General features: G+C 42.8%; 1 protein-coding gene across 1 annotated transcript in view; it reads right to left on the bottom strand.

Annotated features, from left to right (window-relative positions):
* The window catches only part of Tnr (tenascin R), a 443,513-nt gene that overhangs the window by 418,597 nt on the left and 968 nt on the right, over window positions 1-23,948 (bottom strand). The window lies entirely within an intron of this gene.

A 23,948-nucleotide genomic window follows, 5' to 3' on the forward strand; every position in this document is an offset into this window, starting at 1 on the left:
GAGCATTAAATTGGATACCTCCTAAGAGTTCTATGAATTCTAGAATCTTCATCATCACCTAGATTGGATCTGGAATCTCATAGGAGACATGTCTGTGAGAGCATTTTCAAAGAGGTCTAACCAAGGAAATAAAACTCCCCCTGAATGTGGGCAGAACAATCCCATGGGCTTGGGTCCTAGACTAAATGAAAAGGAGAAAGTTAATGTAGAAACTACATTGCAAAGGTCCTCAGCCTTCTGAGATGGGCGTTTTTGATAAACCAATAAAAGAGGGCAGAATGGGTAGGAAAGCTAGATGGAGTCAAAGAGGTATATAGAAATAATATCATGTAGAATTTTGTTGAGCAGCATAAAGCATTTGAATTTTATCTTAAGTGTAAGGATTATATAACACGGTACAAAATTCAGAAGATCGCCTTTAGTTAAAACATTGGCACCCATCTATAGCCTAGGGAAAGAGTGGAACCAGAGGCAACACTTGCAGGCTTTTCAGTGGTCCAAGAGAGAACTGGAAATGGTCACGGAGAAAGTATTTGGTTGTTTCTATGTTTTACTACTTGAGGAACTAAGCAGCTGTAGTACCCTTTACAGAGAAAGAAAAGACTGGAAGAAGAAAAAGTTTAGGCTTAAGACATCAATGAATCAAGAGTCCTCATTGGAGGATTTAATTGAATATCAAAGTAGAGATCCCAGGTAGGCTGTTGAATTTTCCAAACTGGGCTCCAGAGAGACATCATGCTTAACGATCTAGAGTTGGCAGTTGTTGGTGTATCAGTGATACAAAGTCACCTGAGCTGAAACTGAGAAGAGAAAAAGGCCCATGACTGAATTCCAGAGTACACGAGTCACTTGTCTCCTTGCTGTGGCAGAAGCAACTTAAGGATGGGTTTCTTTCGACTCACCCTTCCCGGGTACAGTCCATCATAGCTGATGGGGAAGTCACGGTAATGAGAGCTTAAGGCAGCTAGCCATACTGCATGCTCAGGCAGGAAGCACTGAGAGATGAATGCTGGTGTTTAACTTGTTTTCTCCTTTCTATTCAGCCCAGGACTCCACTCCCATGGAATGGTGCTGCTCACAGTTGAAGTGAGTCTTTCCACCTCGATTAACCTAATCTAGATGATCCCTCACCGCATGTGCAAAGGCTTTAGTTGGCAATCAGTATCAACTATCACACAAAGCTTCAACTTTTTAGAGGTTGAGGACAGTGAGAAAAACAAACAAATCAGTGGCCTTTGAGGCAGGAGGGAAACCTAAGATGTGCATGTCACAAAGTCAGTGGAAGACAGTGGTTAATAGTCAGGAATAACTGCTCCGTACCAGATGTGGTCCTGAGATTTGACAGCATGAAGGTCCTGGGAACCTTGCTGTTAAGTCGAGTGTCTCTGAAGAGGTAACGATGAACACCTTATGGGGCAAAAAATTGAAAGGAGAATTGACACCATCCACATTTGAATTAAGTTCTCTAAATGGAAGCTAAGATAGGTGGTAGAGCCTGGAAGAAAAATAGAATCTAGACCGACTTCCACTTTCTTAAGGAACGTGGTATCAGGGCACGTTTATATTCTTAGGAAGATGAAGTAGTGAGGGAGAGATTGAAGTCTTCAGGAAGGAGAGGTGATAACTGTAGAAGCCAAGCTCTTCAGAACCATGAGAAAGAAAGGGGTGAACCAAGAGTTTGGGCACAGAGAAGAGGCTAGATGGAAGATGAAGGAGGGTGGCCTGTAAAATGCAAGATGAAGTCACTGTGGAGAGGAGATTAAAAAGAGTAGGCAGGCTGTTCTTGCAGAAAAGGACATAGAATTGGGCAGAGTGGAAAATTAACTCACTGGAGTAGCGTGCTGAGATTGCCCAGCTGCTTCTAGTATTCAGTTGGGAGTTATGTCATTGCTGTGACAACATGGAGCATGACAATCTTTTTTTCTCCACAATGTACAGCTGTTTGAATATAAGCATGAACATGGATGGAGAGACTGGGAGTTGGGCTTATCCAGGTAGGAGTTTTGTGAGGTAGCATAGGGGAAAAAAAGTCCAGGGTAGCAATGATCATGAATGGTGATATAATCATAATGGTGATAGAAAAGTGAGGCAGGAGAGAGGCAATGGGTGCTAGAAAGAGATGGAGTCAATAGCTTAAGATCTAGAACCAGAAGGAGGAGAGGGGCCTGCACAGGAAGCTGCAACTCAGGAGGGGCTGGGAGGGTCTCAGTCAAGGTCAACAATATGGCCATGGAGCCATGACACGCAGTCCTGTGCTGGTCTCACTCCCTGTTTTCCTGACCTTGTGTATCGTCTGTCGTTACAGGGGACCAGAGAGCTGGTTTCTGAAGGAGCATGATTTAAAGGACTCTGCAGCAGACCTGTCACCCAAAATATCCCCCTGGAGGCCTATATCTAGTTTTTGACATTCTGCTATTAAAGCTTCTTTCTTTTCTTGGCTGCTACTTTCCATAAGTGCTACCACCTAACCTATTAATTCCTTATCAATCATTTATGCATAGGTGTGATTTAGTGCTCAGGGCCTTTCAAGCAAGACAGCAGCTGGCTGCAATCAGATTTTAATAGGCTACAGGGCACGACTCTTGAGGAAGGACCTGAATATGAGCTCTTGTAAAAAGAGTTGTGCACAGTAAGAAAAGACATTTTCTGAGCACCTACTATGTGCTAGGCTCTGTCTACAAGCTTTGCATGAGTGGTTCACTTGAGATGCTGTTTTTTCTCCTACTTATGGAACAGAAGGATTTGGAAAAAAATAACTGCTACTTGTCCAAGCTCAATGGTGATGAGATGGGAATCTAGAATCTGAAGTCAGAATTACAGAGCCTTGCAGAAGTATCCAAATTGGAGGATAAATATTCAAAAGTGTACAGGTACCTGAGGCCCATCTTGGTGACCTCACAATCCTTGTCCTCCTGCTCCCTGCCAGAGGCCCTCCAGTTGTGGGTGTGGCTGACTTTTCAGTCTGCTTAGGACATGTTGCTCCCGAATGATGTTTTTTCTTTCTTTTGTTTTTTTTAAGCAATAATTTGAATTTTTATTAGGTGCTCAGCCACAGTGTAAATATCCCCGTTTGAATTGCTGACACACAGATCAATAGCAAAGCATCTTCCCGGAGTACAGCTACCGGTGTGGGAGCCTCCAACCTCATCCTCTTTCCAGAAGACAAGGAGTTGAACAAACAGAATAGACAATTTTCTTCAATAAGTCACAGTTAAAGGAGGCAGAATGGGCATTCAAGACTTCCAGTATAGGAGCTCCTTTCTTTCCCCTTTCTCCCTTCCTCATGCTCACTAAACAGCCTTGCCTTTAACTTCTGTGATACCAATCATAGTGCTGTCATTTTTACAGAGGGCACTAGAGGAATCAGCATGGGTGACTGAGAACTGGCCTCATGTTGTTAAAATGTGAATAAAAGAGCATCCCCCAGGTCTTCCAGCAAAGTGAGGGGCCTGGAGGTTCTGTAGCTCTACTACTCACGCAAGTCCCCACCATCTCTGGGTTAGATATATTAAAGAAAATATGCGGTTAATAGAAAGGAATACTTCAGTTGTGGGTAGGATTTAATTAAGCTGTGCCATTTGCATGGGCAATGTACTTTCAGATTTCACAACTAAAGTTCTCCAAGCTCTCAGTAATTCTCCCCATGCACATCCTGAAAGCACAGTTAAATTCCTCAGCATCAACTCCCACCATCCTCTCTACTACCCATCTGTAACCCAGTACTGCTGTTCTAACTGCATCACATTGGTAGTTACCTCTATGAGGCTTTAAACCCTTAACATACAGCCTCAATACCATTTCATTGGGGAAGCCTAGTAGAATACACTAAGCAAATTGAGTCACCCTCCTTCACTCCCACCATACACTTCCTCCCTGCAACACGCACACAACTGGTTCCTAGACATTAGCCCTTCATGCCGTGAGTTAGTTACCTATATAAACCTTTCTCCCTACTCTGTCCAGGCTGAGAGCTCTTCAAAGACAAGGGGCCAACTCCACATTCAGCCATTGACAGGATGTCTGGCTCAGAGCCAGCCTTTAGTAACTGCTTACTGTAGTAGAGAATCCTGGGAAAAGACCCACTTGTTCACTCACTCAACCAGTCTTCCCTGGACACTGATAGTGCTCAGGGCTGGGAACGTGACTCTAAGACCGACAGTGTCCAGGTTCCCATAGTGTGCTTTCTACTAGGAGGAAACAGGTGATAAGGAAGAGATCACAGAAATATGTGCTGTATTGGCTGGTGATAAATGTGCTAAACAAAAATAAATTGAGAGAGAGCCGAGAAAGCTGTTCCAGGTGCAGTTATTGGAGTGGGCTTATTTGTGAGGGGACACCTGAGGTGTGGCCTGCTGACCTTGGGCCTGATGCGAATGAAGGGCACTTGGTTTCTGTGAGGGTTCTATGATGAATAATGACTCTGGCTCCAGGATGTGTGGCCGGGGTAAAACAAGACCCATGTTATCCTACCCACAAGAGATGGGTCTTGGTAGATATTCAGCACTTGGGAGGTAGAGGCGGGCACATCTGAAATGTGAAATTGAGGCCAGCCTGGTCTACATGGCGAACTCCAGTTCAGCTGAATCTACAGGGAGACACTGTCTCAAAAAGACCAAAAACAAAGAAGAAAGAAAGAAAGAAAGAAAGAAAGAAAGAAAGAAAGAAAGAAAGAAAGAAAGAAAGAAAGAAAGAAAGAAAGGAAAAGACAGGGTCTATCATTGAACCCGGAGCTTAGCTGGAGGCCAGCAAGCCCCAGCAATCCTCCTTCCCTACCCCACTACTTCACAGTGCTGGGGTCACAGATGTGTGCAGCCATGCCTGGCTTTCTACGTGGTTGCTGAGGATAGGAACTCAAGTCTTCTGACTCGTACAGTAAGTGTTCTTGACCACCAAGCCATATCCTCAGTCTCCTCAAATATGGTATTTTAACAGGACTATGAGAAGTAGAAAGCCCAGAAAGAATATAACATTTGGGTGCATATGTATCCTTATTCAGTTGCTACAAAACCTATAATATCATGTAAGAAACCAGGAAATGGAGACCCAAAGAGATTAAGTGACTTCACTGAAAGAGCACAGCTAGGCAGGGGCAAGAGCCAAGCTCAAGTTTAGTCTCCAGCACTCGAGCTCTTTCTCTCTGACTCTGCATCTTCCTATACACTGGTAGTTGTTGCAAACCAAGGCTGAACTCTGTTCGCTAATTGTCCCACCTTGGCTTGTGATAAGCCTTTCCCCAAATGTTTCCACCCAGCACCTGATAAAAGAACGAAACATCAGCCTCTAACCAAGCTACACTGAATTCTTAAACTGGCCTTACTACCAGTATGTCTACCTGGGATGAATCTGCCTCTTGGCTCAGTTGCCACTGTGTCTGACACATGGTGGGTGGCTTGGATGCATGGAACCATCTACCCACTTCTTTTGCCAACACTCTACCATATCCATTGTTATCTGCAGAGCAGGGACATGTCTGGTTGTTAATGAGCTGAGCTCTGCACCCAGCCAACACTACCTGCCTCACCCATAATCTGGTATCCCTGGTTGCCACTGGTGTCCAAATGATGACCTCACGTCTGACCAAGAAACCTCAACAGAAATAAATTTGGCATTGTGACATCTGTCACCTCTCCTCCCACCCAGCCACACCAATCATTTGAGAATCCACTGTGAGAATCTCATCTTGCACAGTGTCAGTTCAGAGTTGAAAGAAATATCTGGCAAATAAAGGGTCAGTTACAACCATGACCCAGATAATTCCCAAGGTGGCTAAACCAGGAGGTGAATGAGGCTTTTGTGGGTGGATGAGAACTGACACTCCTTGTGAAGCTGAATGAAGGAAAAGGTGCTTAGGAAAACCCGCTCACTGTAGACCTGGATTCTTTTCTCATCTTGAAGGAGTTAAGTGAGGCTTTGTTAAAGACAAAATGAATGACTCTCTCCCTGCACCGTCCCCCTTCCAGCCTTGCGCCCAGGCCTGCTCCTGCTTTTCCACCTCAGATCTCTGGACTAGTTTCCTAACCCAGACTAGCTTCATCCTCTAGACCATCCACAGGCTGTTCCCACCCCCACCTTGCCCCTGCCTCCTGATCTGCCTGGTAAGTCAGATCCTGTCCACTGCATCTTGATCTCTCTGCAGCCTGAGCAGTTCCACTCTTACCCCTCACTCAGTCACCCTTCCAACCTTGTGTCCAAGCCCATTTCTCCTCTTTCCACCCCAGATCTCTGAACTACCTAGTACAGACCTGCCCACTGTGTCCTTATCCACTGCACTCAGACCAGCTCAATTTTCCAACTTAATTTGATAGACCCTCTACAGACTATCCCCACCCCCACCTAACCCTGGCCTCCCAATCTACCTGCCAGAGATACGCTTACTACCCTGGTAAGTCAGATCCTGCCCACCGTCCCTTGATGCCCCTGAAGTCTGAACAGCTCCACTCTGTCCCTGCACTTGATTCCCCTTCTAGCCTTGGACCCAGGCCCACTCCTGCTCTTTCTTCCCCAGATCCCTGTACTAGCTTCCTAATCCAGACTAGCCTTATCTTCTAGAGTAGTTTGTTAGAGCCTCTGAAGGCTGTTCTTACCCTCACCTTGCCCTTGGCCTCCTGATCTACCCGCCTCAGACCTGCCTACCACTCTGGTAAGTCAGATCCTGCCCACTGTGCCGTGATTCCCCTGTAGCCTGAATAGCTCTACTCTATCCCCGCACTCAGTCCCCCTTCTATCCTTAGGCCCAGGCTCACTCTTGCTCTTTCTGCCCTGGATCTCTGGACTAGCCTCTTAGTCCAGACCTTCCCACTGTTTCCTAATCTCTCAATTCTCCAGCTTCATTTGTTAGACCCTCCACAGGTTGTCCCTACTCCCACCCGTCCTTGGCCCGTTTCCTGATCTGCCTACCACAGACCTGCCTACTACCCAGACCAGTCTATGATTCTGCACACACCAACTAACTTTTCATACCTGAGCAAAAAGCAACTAAGCTGCATCAACAATATAAACAGAACCAAACTTCAACTAAACAAAGGCAGAATAGAATTTCCTGTTGGGCACACAACCAACAAAAGACACCCAAATGCCCAAACAGCAATGCAAAAACACAAATAATATGAAAAGCCAAGAGACTCTGTACCTAAGAAAACCTACCATTCCTACAGAAGTATACTACAATGAGAATCAGCCTGAAGAATCCCACGATGCAGAATTTAAAATAACAATCATAAACATGATCAAAGAATTTAACACAGAGACAAACAACTCAAAGAACCCAAAGAGGAAAGGCATAAACTTGTGATGGAAGCTCAAGAAAATACAAATATGCAGAAATAACAAAAACAATTCAGGGCTTGAAAAGCGAAGTCACAAAAGAGATAGAAATATTGAAGAAGACCCAAGCTGAAATGAAGATGGAATTGAAAAACTCAGTAAGTCAATTTGAAAACACAGGAGAAAGCCTCACAAGCAGAATGAATAAAATGGAAAACAGAATACCAAGACTGGATGACAAAGTTGAAGAACTGGACTCCTCAAACAAAGACTACAGAAAAATTTAAAACACACAGGAATGGAATACACAGGAAATGTGGAACAGCATGAAAAGACCAAATCTATGCACTGTAGGCATACATGAAAGAGAAGAATCTCAGGCCAAAGGCCTTGAACAGATCTTCAAAAGGATTATAGATGAAAACTATAATCCCTAAATTAAGGAAAGATGTACCTATACTGATAAAAGAAGCATATAGAACACCAATCAGACAGGAGTAGAACAGAAACTCCCCATGGCATATCATAGTAAAAATATTAAATGTATAGGGCCAGGCGTAGTGGTGCATGCCTTTAATCCCAGCACTCAGGAGGCAGAGGCAGGTGAATCTCTGTGAGTTCAAGGCTAGCCTGGTCTACATAGTGAGTTCCAGGACAGCTGGGGCCACAGGGAGACCCTGTCTCAAAAAGACCAATATATATATATATGTATATATATATATATTAAATGTACAGAACAAAGAAAGGGTATACAGAAAAACCCATCAGAATTACAGCTGATTTTTCAATGCAAACTATGAAAGCCAGAAGTACCTGAACCAAAGTATTCCCATGACCATGGATACCAACCCAAAATACCAAGAAAAACAATATATCATGGTCAAAGGGGAACAAAAAATTTTTCAATGACATGAATAGGCTGAAAGAAATCATGTCCACCAAACCAGCCCTACAGAGAATATGTGAAGCAATACAAAGGACTGAAGGTGGAAATAACTACACCCAATGAATGAAATGGAAAACAGAGATCCAAGAGGTTAGAGAGAGAAAACAAAGGAAGGTATAGTTATGGAAACACAAAATAAGATTAAGACCACAAACAAATTGAAATGACAGTAACAAATACACATTTTTCAATAATAACTCTAAATATCCAAGACCTCAACTCCCCCAGTCAAAAATAAAACAAAACAAAACGACAACAACAAAAAGAAACCAGGCTAGTAGGAACAGAATAAGAAACAAAATCCATCTTTTTGTTGTCTTCAAGAAACTCATCTCACCATCAAGGATAGGCATTATCTTAGGGTGAAAGGTTGAGAAAAAAATATTCCAAGCAAATGGCACTAAGAAGCAAGCGGGTGTTGCAACTCTAATTCTGACAAAATAGACTTCAAATTAAAACTAATCAGAAGAGATAAAGAGAGTCACTTCACTCTAATCAAAGGACCAATTGACCAAGAGGATATTACAATCATAAACATATGTGCATCAAACTGTTGTGCACTCGATTTCATAAAAACAGTAGTACAGGACTATAAAAGACAGATTAACCCCAACTCAGTAATATTAGTTTGACTTCAGTAACCCACTGTCTCTAATAGACAGGTCAACTGGACAAAGAATAAATAGAAAGACATCTGAATTAAATGATACCTTACATCAAATGGACCTAACAAACATCTACAGAATAGTCCACCCAAACACCAAAGAATACACTTTCTACTTAGTAGCCCATGCATGTTTCTCAAAAACTGACACACACTGGGGCACAAAACAAACCTCAACCGATACAAAACATTGAAAGAATTCCATGTATTCTATCAGACCACATGCAGTAAAGCTAAAAATCAACAGCAAAAGAAGCTCTAATAACTACATGAACTAACGGAGATTAAGCAACACACTCCTAAATGATAAATGGGTCAAAGAAGAAATTAAGAAAGAAAGAAAAGTATTTCTGGAACTAAATGAAAATGGGACACTTTAAAAGCAGTCCTAAGAGGAAAGTTTATTGCTCTAAGTACCTACATTAAAAAAGTAGAAAGAGCACATATAAACGACTTAACAGTACAATTCAAGACTCTGGAAAGGCAAGAACAAACCAGACCCAAACCCAGTAGATGAGAAGAAATAACAAAAATCAGAGCAGACATTAATGAAATAGAAAAGAGAAAACAATACAAAGAACCAATGAATCTAAGAGTTGGTGCTTTGAAAGTTAAACAAGAAAGACAAACTCTTAGCCCAGTTAACCAAAAGAAAGAAAGAGCAAATCCAAATTAACAAAATCAGAGATGAAAGGGGAAACATCACAACAGACACACACACAAAAAAATCCAGATTATAAGGAAATTGAAATAACAATATAAAAATCTCCCTACTATAAATAGCCCAGGTGCAGATGGATTCACAGTGGAATTCTACCAGACATTCAAAGACCTCCACTAATACTTCTTAAATTATTCAAAAATATGGAAACAGAGAGAGAACTCCCAAACTCCTTCTATGAAGTGCTTGAAACTCTTGCTAAAACAATAAGATAAGAAAAGGAAATTAAAGGAGTACTAATTGGAAATAAGAGGTCAAATTATCACTATTTGCAGATGATATGATATTATATGTAAGAGATCCCAAAAATCCCACTAGAAAACTGTTAGAAATGATTAATATTTTCAGGAAAGTGGCAGATTACAAAATCAACTTAAATAAATCAGTAACCTTTCTATATACTGATAATAATTAGAGAAAAAGTACATATGAAACCCTCCCATTCACAGTATGGCATGTGCACATAAGCGTGTGGGCACACACAGAGAAATAAATAAATAAATAAATAAATAAATATCTAGCAGGCAGATCACTGTGAATTCGAGGCCAGCCTGGTCTACATAGCAAATTCCAGGCCAGCTAGGGCTACAGGGAGACCCTGTCTCAAAAAGAACAAAATAAAATATCTAGGAATAAACCTAAGAACATTAAAGATCTCTACAATGAAATCTTAGTCTTTAAAGAAAGAGAGGAAAACATCATGAGGTGGAAGGACCTACCATGCTCATGAACTGGTAGAATTAATATTGTGAAAACGACAACCCTACCAAAAGCAATCTATAGATTCAATGCAATGCCAATCAAAATCCCCATGAGATTCTTCACAAAGTTAGGAAAAAACATCTTAAAATTCATATGGAATCATAAAAGACTCTGGATAGCCAAAGCAATCTTGGGCAAAAAAGAGTAATGTTAGGGGGATCACCATACCAGATCTCAAACTATACTACAGAGCTAGTCATAAACACAGCATGGTACTGGCACAAAAACAGACTTGCAGATCAATGGAACAAAACAGAAGGCCCAAGCATGAGTGCATATAATTTCAGCCACCTGATATTTGACAAAGGTGCCAAGAACACACAATGGAGGAAAGACAGCATCTTCAACAAATGGTGCTGGCAAAACTGGATCTCCACCTGTAGAAGAATAAAATAAGACTCTTATCTTTTACCCTGCACAAAAGTCAACTCCAAATGGATCAAAGACCTCAGTATGAAACTTGAAATTCTGAAACTGCTGGAAGAAAACATAGGCAGTAACCTGCAAGATAAAGGTGTAGGAAAGGGCTTTCTAAATCAGACACCAGTTGTTCAAGCATTAAGGTCCATAATCAAGAAGTGGGATGTCACTAAACTGAGAAGCTTCTGTACAGCAAAAGAAATAACCAAGGAAGTGAAAAGGAATCCCACTGAGTGGAAGAAAACCTTCACCTGCTACACATCCAACAGAGAATTAATATCCAGACTATACAAAGAACTCAAAGAAGAAACAAGAAAATAAACAACACAATAAAAAGATGGGCTAAGTACCTGAACAGAGTTCTCAAAGGAAGAAATAAAAATGATTAAGAAACACCTTTAAAAGTGCTCAACATCATTAGTGATTAGAGAAATGCAGATGAAAACCACTTTAAGATTTCATCTTACCCTGGCTAAGATCAAGAGAACAAAAGACACCAAATACTGGCAAGGATGTGGAGAAAGGGGAACGCTCATTCACTGCTGGTGGGATGGCAAACTCGTGCAACCACTATGGAAAGCAGTGTGAAGAACTCTTAAAAAACTAAAAATGAATCTACCGTATAATCCGGTTATACCACTCTTTGGCATACACCCAAAGGACTCATCCTGCTGTGGAGATACCTGTACATCCATGTTTGTTGCTGCTCTTTTCACTATAGCTAAAAAATGGAAACAACTTAAATGTCCTCAACTGATGAATGGATAATGAAAATGTGGTACATTTATACAATGGAGTTCTACTCAGCACTAAGGAAAGATGAAATTATGAAAATTGCAGGTAAATGAATGGAACTAGAAACTGTTATACGAAGTGAAGTAACACATACTCAGAAAAGCAAGTAATATATGTTCTCCCTCATTTGCAGATCTTAGCACCAATCCTTTATAAGTGAGTAATATCCTGATAGAACAGCAGAAGCCAAGAAAATGGAAAGGAAGCATGGAGGTAAAGGTAAAGAAAGAGTCTGGGGGGGGTGGATAGTAGAAAACAAATGCTACCAATGGGGTAATGGGGTATTAAACTAGGTAGGTAGGAGACAAGGACATACAAGAAACCATGGAGGTAAAGGGAAAGAAAGAACTCAAGATACGGGGATAATAGGAGACAAGTACTATCAAGGGGAAAATGGGGGCACCTAAACTGGGGAGGGCGGAGGGAGGTTAGACAGGGAGAGAGGTGAGGTAAATAAAGCTTAGGTGGTACAAAAAGTCAGAGGGAAAACACACAAACAATGTCTGAACCTACGTGTATGAATATGCCTGAAGGCTACGTAACAAGGAACACAGTGCCAGACAGGAGAAACATCCCTTCTGGTTGTTCAGGGTAGTCCAAGAGACTCCCAAAATAACACTATTGCCACAGCCATTGATTACCTGCCAGAACTCGAGAGTTTAGACCCTATTGCTGAAGACAGAACATACTTTGGACACAGGACTTGGAGTAATGCAGCTGGGACTGACCTGGAAGCTTTCTCCCTGAAGGCTAGCTCTCATAGTTCTAAAGTATACTATGTAAGCTGCTAAGGGAGAAAATCAATGGTCCAACCCAGCTCCAAAGCCTAATAACCAGAACGGCTGGTACAGCAAACTATCTCTATTGGTGCAGTAGTGGCATTTTTGTCTTTGGGGTAATCAAAAGATATCTAATTGGACTTAAAGCCCTCTCAATGGGAAGGAATTCATGGATATCACTGTAAATAGCCAAATATACATGGCTGGAGAGATAATAGATCCTAGAGAAAACCCTATCTCTGTCATATATGTAGACAAATGAAATTTCCTACTGTATGCTAAATATGGATCCTTATAGTTACAAATATACCATGCACCACTCGTTAAAGAAGCTTCTTTTTTTTAATTTTTTTTTATATTTTTTAGAAGAAGCATTTCATTACAGCTTTAACGTAATAACAGTTTCCAGAGCAAAGATACATCTCTTTCAAAAGTGGCTATAAAATGTTTAGGTTCACTGTTGAATTAATACAGTTATACAATATTGAACTCAGTATAAGCCCTGTAAGACATAAAATTGAATGAGTTTTTAACCTTTAAAAAATATTGCCATTTCATTTTAAACTATAGTTTCTTACAGAAACTCATTATTTTTGCTAATAACACTGAAATGTTGGCACATGCTTCTCTAATCTGTATGTATCTGATTATTACTAGTCATAATCGGTTACACTTGGATCCTTGGCACCTGTGTATGTCTATGAAGTCATCGGGTAGATTTCAATGGTAATGTTTATCACCTCTACTAAATAACATGATGTAAATTTTTATGCTTCCTCCTCAAATATAATTCATTTTTTAAATTTGTTGATTTGTGTGTGTGTGTGTGTGTGTGTATCACACAGAACATCCCAAACCATCTTATTCAACTATACACCCAGTTCCCAGATGGCACCCTCCCATAGCCTCCCTCCCCGCATTAGAGCCCTTATACTCTGTTATCCCTGCTACTGTCCTCTGTGTTGTGGGCACCCCCAGCCATTCCCCACTACGTGTCCATCTGGTGAATCTAGTTAGGCTATCTAGAGGTCTTTGTTTTAGGAGATACCTTCTTTTGAGTTGTTGGCCAGGGTGGCCCAAGGGACTCCCAGATAGCAACCCAGCATAGAACTGGGACAATGAACAGCAGATCCCAATCTTATCTAAAGGACTATAGACAACTGATTGCTGCTAGACGAGGAACAGCTGACCTTCCTAAAACAAAGCAGCTTCTTTTTGAAACAGGTGGAAGCTATTGCAGAGTTCCACAACAGATCACACACAGAGAATATATGTCTGAGAGATGCCCAGCCCTAAGTGACACATCCAGAGTAGAATCTCTACACCTAAGGCTCATGGAACATATCAGAACAGGGAGTAGAGAGAATACTAATACATTTTTCAGTTCTCACCAAGAAAGCTTCCTCATGCAACAAAGTATGATGCACACAGAAGGCCACAACCACCTAAGTTTGAGAGAACAAGAGACTGCAGAGTGCACGTCCCTGGATAGGACTCCTATATTAAACCTCACCCACCCATGACTCAAGGACCATTGCAGAAGAGGGGCGGAAAGATTGCAGGAGTCAGGGTTGGCCACTGGGAACTTGCTCCTATGAACTTGCAACAATGGTGACTGCATGCACAAGACCAATTGCAGACTCAATGGCTTGAGCCTCTGCAGGTTTGAGCTCCTCCCTACCCTTCCCCCTTATGAGAGCACCCAGTATCTTTCACTTTCACTACATTAAGCTGATAAAATACAAATAAAATGAGACAATGAGGATGGGGAGGAGGGGACGCCACATTCTAGCTTTGTATTTTAATCACTCAGGCACTGTGCCTCAGACCATTTTAATAAGTGATGGACTGATAGTGGTTTCTACCCTACTCCCTGCTCAGTTTTTATGAGGCCTTAGATCAACAGCACCTGGTCCTCTCCTCTAGGACACTCCTCCCTCAGATGGAGCATGACTCAGGAAGAATCCCATGCCCTAGGCATGGTTTGTTGCCCATTTCATGGTCAAGTTCAGAAGCTGCACAAAAACATCCTCTCAGGGAAATGCTCCCAGGGGACTGCGTCTCTGCCTCTTATCTTCCCAAGGAGCCAGTTTTAAGGACACAGACAGGCCCTCAAGATGAGGGTGACCCTGTGCAAATAAGCATTCTCGTATTTGGTCAGGTGAGCTGCTGCCCCAGGTGCCAGTCCAGAGTCCTCTACAGCACCTTGGAAAGAAGCTGCAGTAAGAAGGAGAGCCACTGGGGCTGGAGAGATGCCTCAGAGGTTAAGAGCACTTACTGCTTTTGCAGAGGACCTAACTTCGGTCTGCAGCACCCATATCAAGAGACTCTTGACTGCCTATAACTCCAGCTCCAGGTGATCTGACACCCTCTTCTGACTCCCATGGGTACCTGTACTCATGTGCACATAACCACACAAAGACACATACATTTATATAATTTTAATTATATAAATTTGCCAGGCGTGGTGGCACATGCCTTTAATCCCAACACTTCAGGAGGCAGAGGCAGGGGGATCTTTGTGAGTTCGAGGCCAGCCTGATCTACACAGTGAGTTCCAGGACAGCTGGGGCTACAAGGAGACCCTGTCTCAAAAAGACAAAAAAAAAAATTAAAATCATTTTAAAAAGGAAGGTGGGGTTCAAAGCCCTACCTGCCTCCAGGAAGCCCTCGCTACCGCAGCCAGGCTGGGGCCTTATGGGGCCTCCCTGGCCTGTGGGGAGAAAATATGTCAAAGGGGTCTGTGCCCTTGACCTCCGCCCTTAAAAGGCATCTTCTCTGTTAAAGACATTCCCATCAGGTGAGAAGTCTGTGGACTGAAGCCCCTCACTGTTACGTGAAAAACGATTGTTAAAAACCTCTCTTATGGAAGTCAGAATATCCTGGAACACATACAGCAATTCTGAGGGACAGCAACCAATCCTCACATTGTGTGGGATGAAACAGAAGCTCAGAGAGGTCAAGTGATTTCCCCAAGGCTACTCTGTGAATAGGTGGCGGAGCCAGAATGAGACTCGTGTCAGGCAGGTTTTCAGTTTTGCCACATGCCCAACACAGACAAAAGGAGTTACAAGAGCGTGGAGGCACACTGGGGCTACTCAGTCGGGCCTTGCAGTTGTATCCCATCTGGAGCTATGAGGAGCAGAAACTGGCAGCTTCCAAGGCAGATGAAAAGCCAACTTTTCTCAAATTGTTTTATTGAAAGCCAGACTCCTGACTGTTTGGAGCCATTTGATTTTGGCAATCCTCCCGCCTTTTTGTCCTCTTCCTTGTGGCTTTTAAACGCCCCTGCGTGATAAGCTGGTGTGCCTTGGTGGGTGCCCATCTGAAGATGCTCAAGAGATCTCTGCTTCTCCTGCCCTGCTGGGGGCTCCAGAGCCCAAACTAGGCTCTGGGGTGAGTATAGGAGGTGTGCATCCTTGGCTGGAGGCAGGCAGGAGGCTCTGTGCTGATCTGCACCTAAAGTAGGCACAGATGAAGTTTTTTATAGTGAGTTTCACCAACATTAAACTTCATTTATATCTCTATAAATATATATGGCTTTGAATGGGAGGTTTGATGGCTGTCTTTATAAGTTCCATCTCTCTGTAGCACAGCCTGGGTCACTGTGAGGAGAAAGCCCCTTTATCCAGGGCACTGGCCTCTACTCTTTCCAACACAGTCATTTGCAAGGCCCTCATTTGCTATTCAGGGCTCTGTCCCTCTACCCAGCTGGAGACGCGTGCCTCCAGGCACAGGGCAAACACAGCTCTCTGGCCTTGGTGCTGCCAGCAGCTCCTCTGCCCACCTGCACCTTCTCCCCTGCTCACAGCTGGCCAGCTGTCAGAGGAGGTGGAGGGAGCACAGTGCTGTCAGCTGACCTCCTCCCCACAGCTGTCCCTTGGTCACTGCTGCTGACCTTGGCATTGACAAGCCCACAGGGGACGTCGGGAGGCACTTGCACAAGACAGGCTGGCAAACCCGAGCTTATTAAAGTGTATGTTTTACAGAAATCCGTTTAGATAAACAGTCCATCCGCACCATCATTGGCTCTCGGCGGCAACATGGTTTACATTACTCCATCAAGCAGGCAGCAGCTTCTCTCCCGATGCACTTGAGGAGATAAATTCAAGGTAATCTATATAAATTCAAGACTTTGAAATTGCACACCGTCAAAAAATTCAAACAATTACTCGAGCCCAGCCAGGAGGTGGCTGTGAGATGTTCTTCTTATGGAAAACATAATTATAAAGGAAGGGAAAATGTTTCATAAATAAAACTCAGAACGACGGAAGAATCTGGAGGGAGGCAAAAGGTGAAAGAACGAAATCCAAAGGTTTGGAGTCTCCAACCGAGCGCAGAACGGAGCTCAAACCCCTCTCTTTAAGGCTCAAATTCATTTCAATCTGGTACAATATTAACTGGCAAGAGGCATCTTCCAGACATTTTTAAATATCAGCCCGCTATGCTCTTGGCGCTAAAACAGTAAAAGAAAAAATAGCCCAACACATGTTCCTAAAACCAAGGTGATGTAAAACAAGGGCCAGCCCAACCCATTAGCACTTGTGGAGGATATAGAATCCAGGTCAGCCCTGATAATTGTTAACTTGTTAAGATGCCAAGTACCTAAAGGTTGCACCCAGTCTGCAGGCCCTATGAAATAGCAAGTGGTTCCATTGTTCATAAGGGATGTGCTCTGTGTGAGCATAGTCCTAGGCACTATGACTTGTGCCTCACTTAATTTTCATAAGAACTCCCTGTGGGTGACGTGATAATCCCCAATAGCTTTAGGAGGCTAAAGGAAGTAAAGAGGTTCTCCCTGAGGAATCTTAGACTATTAGGTCAGTATTCGGTAGGAAAGGAAATTAAGTCAAGTTTTCAGGTCTTGCTTCTTGCTGCCGTTGGGGGGGGGGGGCGAGGCAGTGAGTAGTGTGAGGAGGGTGGAGGTGTAGCGCGTGAGTAGAGTGAGGTGCGGGGTGTGCGTGACGGTGGGGCTGGGGGGGGGGGGATGGTGGAGGGGGGGGGTGTAGTCCAGAGATTGACAGAGGGTATTTTCTCCCATTACTCTCTACCTTTATTTCTTGTGACAAAGTCTCACTGGTCTAGAGCTTGCTGATGTGGCTAGACTGGGTGGCCAGTAAGCTCCAGGGATCTTCCTGTCTCTGCCTGCCCAGGGCTAGGATTACAGGCATGCTACCATATTCAGCTTTTTACTTGGGTGCTGAAGATCAAACTCAGGTCCTCATGCTTGCACAGCAAGCACTTTACTGACTGAGCCATCTCTCCAGTCCCCTAAAGATATAGCTCAGGCTGGCCTCAAACTTATGACTCCCCTGCCTCCAACTCTTCAACATTTGCCTCCTGGGGTAAGCCACTCTAACTGGCTCTTGGCAACCTGTGTCCTGTGGGTTCTGTGCACATGTAACCCAAGGTAGGAGAAACATGGCTAAAACACAAGCCGAACAGAAACATGAACTTGGGTTGTGCTTCAAGCCAACACTGATCCCACTAGCTGTGTGGACGGGCAGGCCAGTCTCTCTGAACCTCTCAGAAGCTTTGTACTCCTCATTCATGGGCTCTCTTTCTATGATCTGCATAGGGATTCAAGTTCAGGCCTTACCAGGTTCTCCCCTTTTTACTTGGCTGGAGGTTTTCCTTGCCAACCTGCTTCAGGGCTGGAAGGATTAAATAATTATTGTACAACATCAGCACAGTAGGCCTCACAGAGCAACTTCAGTCTAAGAGTAGATGAACCCAAAACTATGAGAATCAAGTGAGATGTAACACCACTGCAGGGTCTGGCCCAGAGCCAAGCACATTGTGAACATTCCATAAACCATGGCTGCTATTACTGAAAAGGGGAACTAGTGTGGAAGCTCCTGTACTTAAGATGAACAACTATTTATGGCCACTATGCCTCAGTTTCCTCATCTATAAAGTGGGGATAATAGTATCTACCATAATTTTTAGCTAAATAATTTTAAATAATTAATTGAAAGTGTTTATTAATAGCAATAACACAGATATTTATTAAGGGCATTCTCTGTGTCAAGGACTTGGCTAACACTCGTACTTTTAACACTCAGTAAATGTTGGCTTGTATTATAATTAGGCAATAGAAAGAACCAAGCATCTAGGGCCCAAAAACTGGAAGTTTTAAGGTAAACATGGATCATAGATCAATTGCCAGATTTTGCCAAGCTGTTGTCAAACATCAGCCCTCCTCCTTGCCACTATGCTGGGATCAATGTTCCAGGCTTGTTCTCTTTTGTCTCCCCTGTACCATGTAGCCTGATGGGGACACAGTCACATTAAAAGCACTGTGACTTCCTCCTCGGTCTGGATAATGGCCTTTTATTGAATCATCTACAGCCAGTGCATGAGCTACTATTAAACCAAGTTGAATGAGCTCAGAGGTGCCCTCCTCTAAGGATAAAGGTCCCTGAGCCATCAGGATAGAATCCTTCAGGACACTGAAATGAGTCTGTGGGCTCATTTGTTCCAGATCCCAAAACCGCTTCTACCATTAGGAGCTCCATGTTATACTGCACAGCCTGGAAACACTGTGTAGCACTAAGGGTGCTAAGGGTGAGGGATGCCCCTCTCCCTGCCTCCGGACACCTCTATGGGATACAACTGGAGTACTTCAAGGGGACAGAGGAGATTTAGGAGTCCAGCTCACTTGAACTATGTCTGTTGTGCACACTACATTAAAAGCCTGGGTGTGGGAGACAAACCCATGTCATTCACATACACTAGTCCTATCTACCCTCTCCAGTTGCCCCCAGGAAGTCACCTGCTTGAACTTATCAGGAAAGGGAACAATTTCAGCTCAAGTCAGTGCCATGACCAGGAAGTATCCCTGCTTGTTTGTCTGGAGAGTACAGCGAAGGCAACTGGCCAAAATTAAAGAAAAGGAAGAAGAAATAACCCAAGTGTTCGTGAACAGATAAATGAATGAACAAATGTGGTCTGCATCTGTAGTGGAATATTATTCTGATGTAAAAAAGAAGGAAATTCCGGCACTTTCTGTGTAACATGGATGATCCTTGAAGATATCATGCTCAGTAAAAAGAAAAAAAAAAAAACAATGAGAGCGAGAGAGACAGAGAGATGACTTGGCAGGTAAAAGCATTTATCACTCAAACTGAATGACCTGAGTTTGATCCCTACATAAAAAAGCTGGAGGAAGTGGCATGCATCTGTAATCCCAATACTCCTATGGCAAGATGGGAGGAAAAACAGAAAAATCACCCAGCTATCCTGGAGGACCTAGTGCAGCAGAACCCAGGAAAGACCCTACATTAAAACCAAGACACAGGGAAGAACTGACTCTCAGTAGTTGTCTTGTAACCTCCACATGTGTGCTGTGGGTACATGTGTGCCCATGCCCTCACACCCACATCATGAATTTTTAAAAGGAGTCAGATATAAAAGAATAAACACTAGATTATTGCATTTGTATAGTGTGCCTCAATGGACTCACAGAAGCAGAAATCAGAGTGGTGGTTTCCGGTGACTAGGGGAAGGAAGACATGGGCATTATTATAAGAGTTTTGGTTTGGGAAGATAACAAATGGTGTAGATGTGGGTGGTAGTGATGGTTACACAACTACGTGAATGCACTTAATGTCACTAAATTGGAGGCCTTAAAAAAGACAAAAATGGTAAATTGGAGAAAATAAAAGGAGGCAAAGAGAAAAGAATAAGGCTGTTGAAGTCCATTTGCCAACTAGAATACTCACTACTTGCAATGGTCAAAATATATCAGTACAGTTCTAGCCAAAAGCAGTGTTCAAGGCAAAGTTTTATTGGGTCTTATATATGGTTGGAAGTAGCTTTTAAACAACTCTCTTACAATTCCCCACTGGACTTGTTCTTACAAAGAGAGAACTCAGGATTAGAGAGAGGGCTTAGCAGTTAGGAGCCTGGACTGCTCTTGCAGAGGACCTGGGTTCATTCCCGTCACCCACGTGGCAGCTAACAACCATCCATCACTCTAGTTCCAGGGCATCCAACACCATCTTCTGACCTCTGTGGGCATTGCATAACACAGGTGCACCTGCATGCATGCAGGTATTACCCTCATACACAAAAAGTAAAAAAAAAAATTAAATTAAAAGAAAGAAGAGGGAAGTCTAGCTAGGTGGAGAATCCCATCTTTAATAACAAAGCTCAAAATCAAGATGAGGCAAAGACGGCTTCTTCCAAGTCAACCACTGTAATTAATTTTAGGAACATCATTCACCTTTTGAATATTTTATACAATCTTCTGCCTGGATGTTAGGAAATCTGCCCTTTGGCCATCTTTTAACTTGTCATGACCATGAAGCTTATCAACTTATACTTCCCTCTGTGGGATCCTAGCTGGGAAAGATGAATGAGGGCCTTTTTTATAAAAGAGCTGACTTGGTGCATCCTCTGAAGAAGGTGAATCTTTAAAGAAAGTATGTAGGAAGAGTCTCCAAGTAGAGGGAGGGAGGCAGAGAATGTGACTACCCGCTGACCATATAAATCGGTCTATGGTCTACCTGGACAAATTTTGAGGTCTACTGAAAACTCTGGTTTGCTGGTTAATCAGGCAGAAACTCTGGTTTCTCATCCATGCTCAGTTGTGCACAATGCCTCATCTCAATCTAGTCATTATTATACCAGTGACAGGATGAATAGAATTGGTGAGATATCATGATACTGCACATACAAATACATACAGATCTATATATGCAAGTATATTCAACAAAGTCATCAAAACCTTCTTATGACTCTACTATTCCTTAATAGTAAAATAGTAAACTGTACTTGTTCCTGTTGTGAACAGCCCAGGGATGGAAGTAAGTTGAATGGAGCATCCCAGGGTAGAGCTATGATGGTTCATGAAACTCATCAGTTTCTTGGCTTAAAACTACTCCTGAATGAGGATGAGCACACTCCCCACCAGGGCCTTTGTGGCTAGAGCTGGATTTCATGGCATAAGGACCATCATGATGAACTCTTCTGCCTTTGTCTACTAAGCAGTATCTTTCCTCAGCTCGCTCATGGAGACTAGATGGAGTGACTCATGATCAGCTACCCAAAACTTAATTCTACATTTTTAATCAAAGTTTCAACATCATATTTATGAACTACGCCTTCAAGTTAAACTCAGGTCCATTCAGAGGCAGGACCTTGCAGGATCTTCTGAGGTAATTGTTTAGACTTAATTGCTGACTTCTGTATACACAATTGAAGTGATCACTTTCTTTCACCATGACCATAAACTAAGGTACAGAATTCACCCCTTCCACACCTTTCTCTGCCCACCCAAGATTAGTAGCCTTAGATATTCACATAAACTGCTAAGATCTTAATAATACAGCTAATATGTAATGCAATGAGCAATATATTTCTGCTGCACAGAGGAGCCATGGTGGTAGCAGTCATAAAGTGAGATTACAGAAGGGAAAGACTGATTGCAAAGAAGCATGTGGAAACCTTTGTGTATCTTACTTGGGCTAGGGATCAAATAGTCATTTTGACACAATTAGCAACACTTATTAACCAAAATAGCTAAGTTATATGTATTTTGTTATATGAAAATTATATTACATTTTTTTTAAGTTATGGCAGCTAAGTAAAAGATGATGGCCTAGAGTGATGGAAAAGAGTAGGATGTTGACTTTCTCCTTCCCTCCACTTTGCCCTAACATTTCTTATCTCTCTAGATCTGTGGCAGCCCAGCAGAGTACTCTGTTTAGTGAAGGTAAAGAATATAGGTATAAGAATATAGTAACTTTTTTCTCCAGAATTCTGGCAGGTTTGAGGGCAGGGGTTTCTGGGGACATAGAAGTTTTATAAGTAAGGTGGGTTTGTGCCCAGTTCCCCTACTTCTTTAGTAGGAGCCCAGCACTTTCCTGATCCTGATCCCCATATCCTTAAACCACAGAGGACTTGAAGGTGTTCTCAAGGAAGGTTCACAGGACAGAAAATCCATCCAACATTCCAAACCCAGACATTCATGGCAATGTGCCACAGGAAGAAGGCTTTCACCTGGGATTCTCAGGCACCATGAATGAACGTGGCCCTCAGGTATAGGATCCAGGGTTAGTTTGGAGGCCACTAACCCAGGTAACTCTGTTCACCATCAGCACAGAGCTCTTCACCTGGCTTCTGGGCATAGGCAGCACCTTGAGATATCTAGCTAATTCTCATTCTTCCTCAGGGATAGCTGCTGCTTTACACTGAATTCACTAAGAGGCTTTGGTTGCACACATCTGTCTGCTGGGGAACAATCCTTTCCTGCTCTCCCACAACAGGAGTATTTCTGCATTTTACAGGTGATGAGATACTAGTAGACCAGAAGTTCTATTCCACTCTTACCATGCTCTGGCCTAATACTTGTCTCTCATTTTTACAAAATGGGCCCAATAAGGTCATTGAACACTGCCTTCAGAGCAAATTTAGGGACATTAATGAGATAATGACCACTAAGCCAGAGACTTTAGCAATAAATGGCAGCTTTGGATAGGGTCCACCACAAGGGTATGACTTTTTTTTAAACATTCAGGGACATGTCATAAAGGAATTCATTCACTTACTTGTTCAACTGGGGAATTTCAAGGACAGGAAGCGAATTAAAGTCTGGATGAATCAGTGTTGGTTTCTGATTCTCTGAATTTGTGCTTCAATCCTCTTTCTTACCATTACAGTCTCTGACATCACTGCCTTCCCTTCCCTACATTCTACTCACTGCAGTTCTGAAGATGCACTGAAGTTTCTGAATTGGATGCCAACAATAGTTTAGAAAGAAAAAAAAAGGAAGGAAGGAAGGAAGGAAAGAAGGAGGAAGGAAGCAAGACTGTTTCTCTCAGAACTATGTCTCTCACCAAGAAGTTTCCCCTAACCCAAAGCAGAGAGCATTTTCTTCATCTTGGAAGAAAGCCAAAGATGCTGAATTAAAAGTAGAACAAGAGCCATCACCCTAGGGTTTGTGTGCAGTCCCACCACCTACACCCCTCATGCCTCAGCATGGAAAAAAGTAACCAGAACCTCAAAGACTTAAAGGTCAAATCAAGGCAAGATTTTATCTTACAAGAAACTACATATTTCTCTTGGGATGCTGACTCCGTGGAAACTCTGGTGGGTAGAGAAAACCCCCAATGCCACTTGTTAAGTAGCTTCATGCAGTAGGTTGGGTAGAACTTGAGGGAGTGGAGGTGGACAGAAAGTGTCTCCAAGGGAAAATCAAGGCAGATACAAGGAGCTGACTACTGAAACATATTTCAAGAGAGGCAGGGAAGAGGGGAGGAGAGGAGGAGAGAGAAAGAGATTACAAAAAGTAGAATAAACTATGAAGTAATGGCTAGCTCCCATCTGTGGAGCCCTTTGGTGTTGGGGGATAGACTTCCACTTCTTGAATCAGGAGCCGTTTCTCTAGACATGTGGAGACAAAACCTTTCTCCTGAGCTGTTTTTCATTGCCAGATGCCCCCAGAAAATAGGGCAAAACAGACTTTTTCCTCTTTCCAACCACACATAGATAAGGATGACAGAAAAGTGGAGGGCATCTCTTGTCTACTTGCAAATATAGTATAATCCACATTACCTACCAGTCAGGCTGTATGCTTTTCTAGAAGCATGAAAT

This window comes from Nannospalax galili, unplaced genomic scaffold (genome assembly GCF_000622305.1).
Source record: "Nannospalax galili isolate Female #2095 unplaced genomic scaffold, S.galili_v1.0 scaffold429, whole genome shotgun sequence".
In the NCBI taxonomy this organism is placed as follows: domain Eukaryota; kingdom Metazoa; phylum Chordata; class Mammalia; order Rodentia; family Spalacidae; genus Nannospalax; species Nannospalax galili.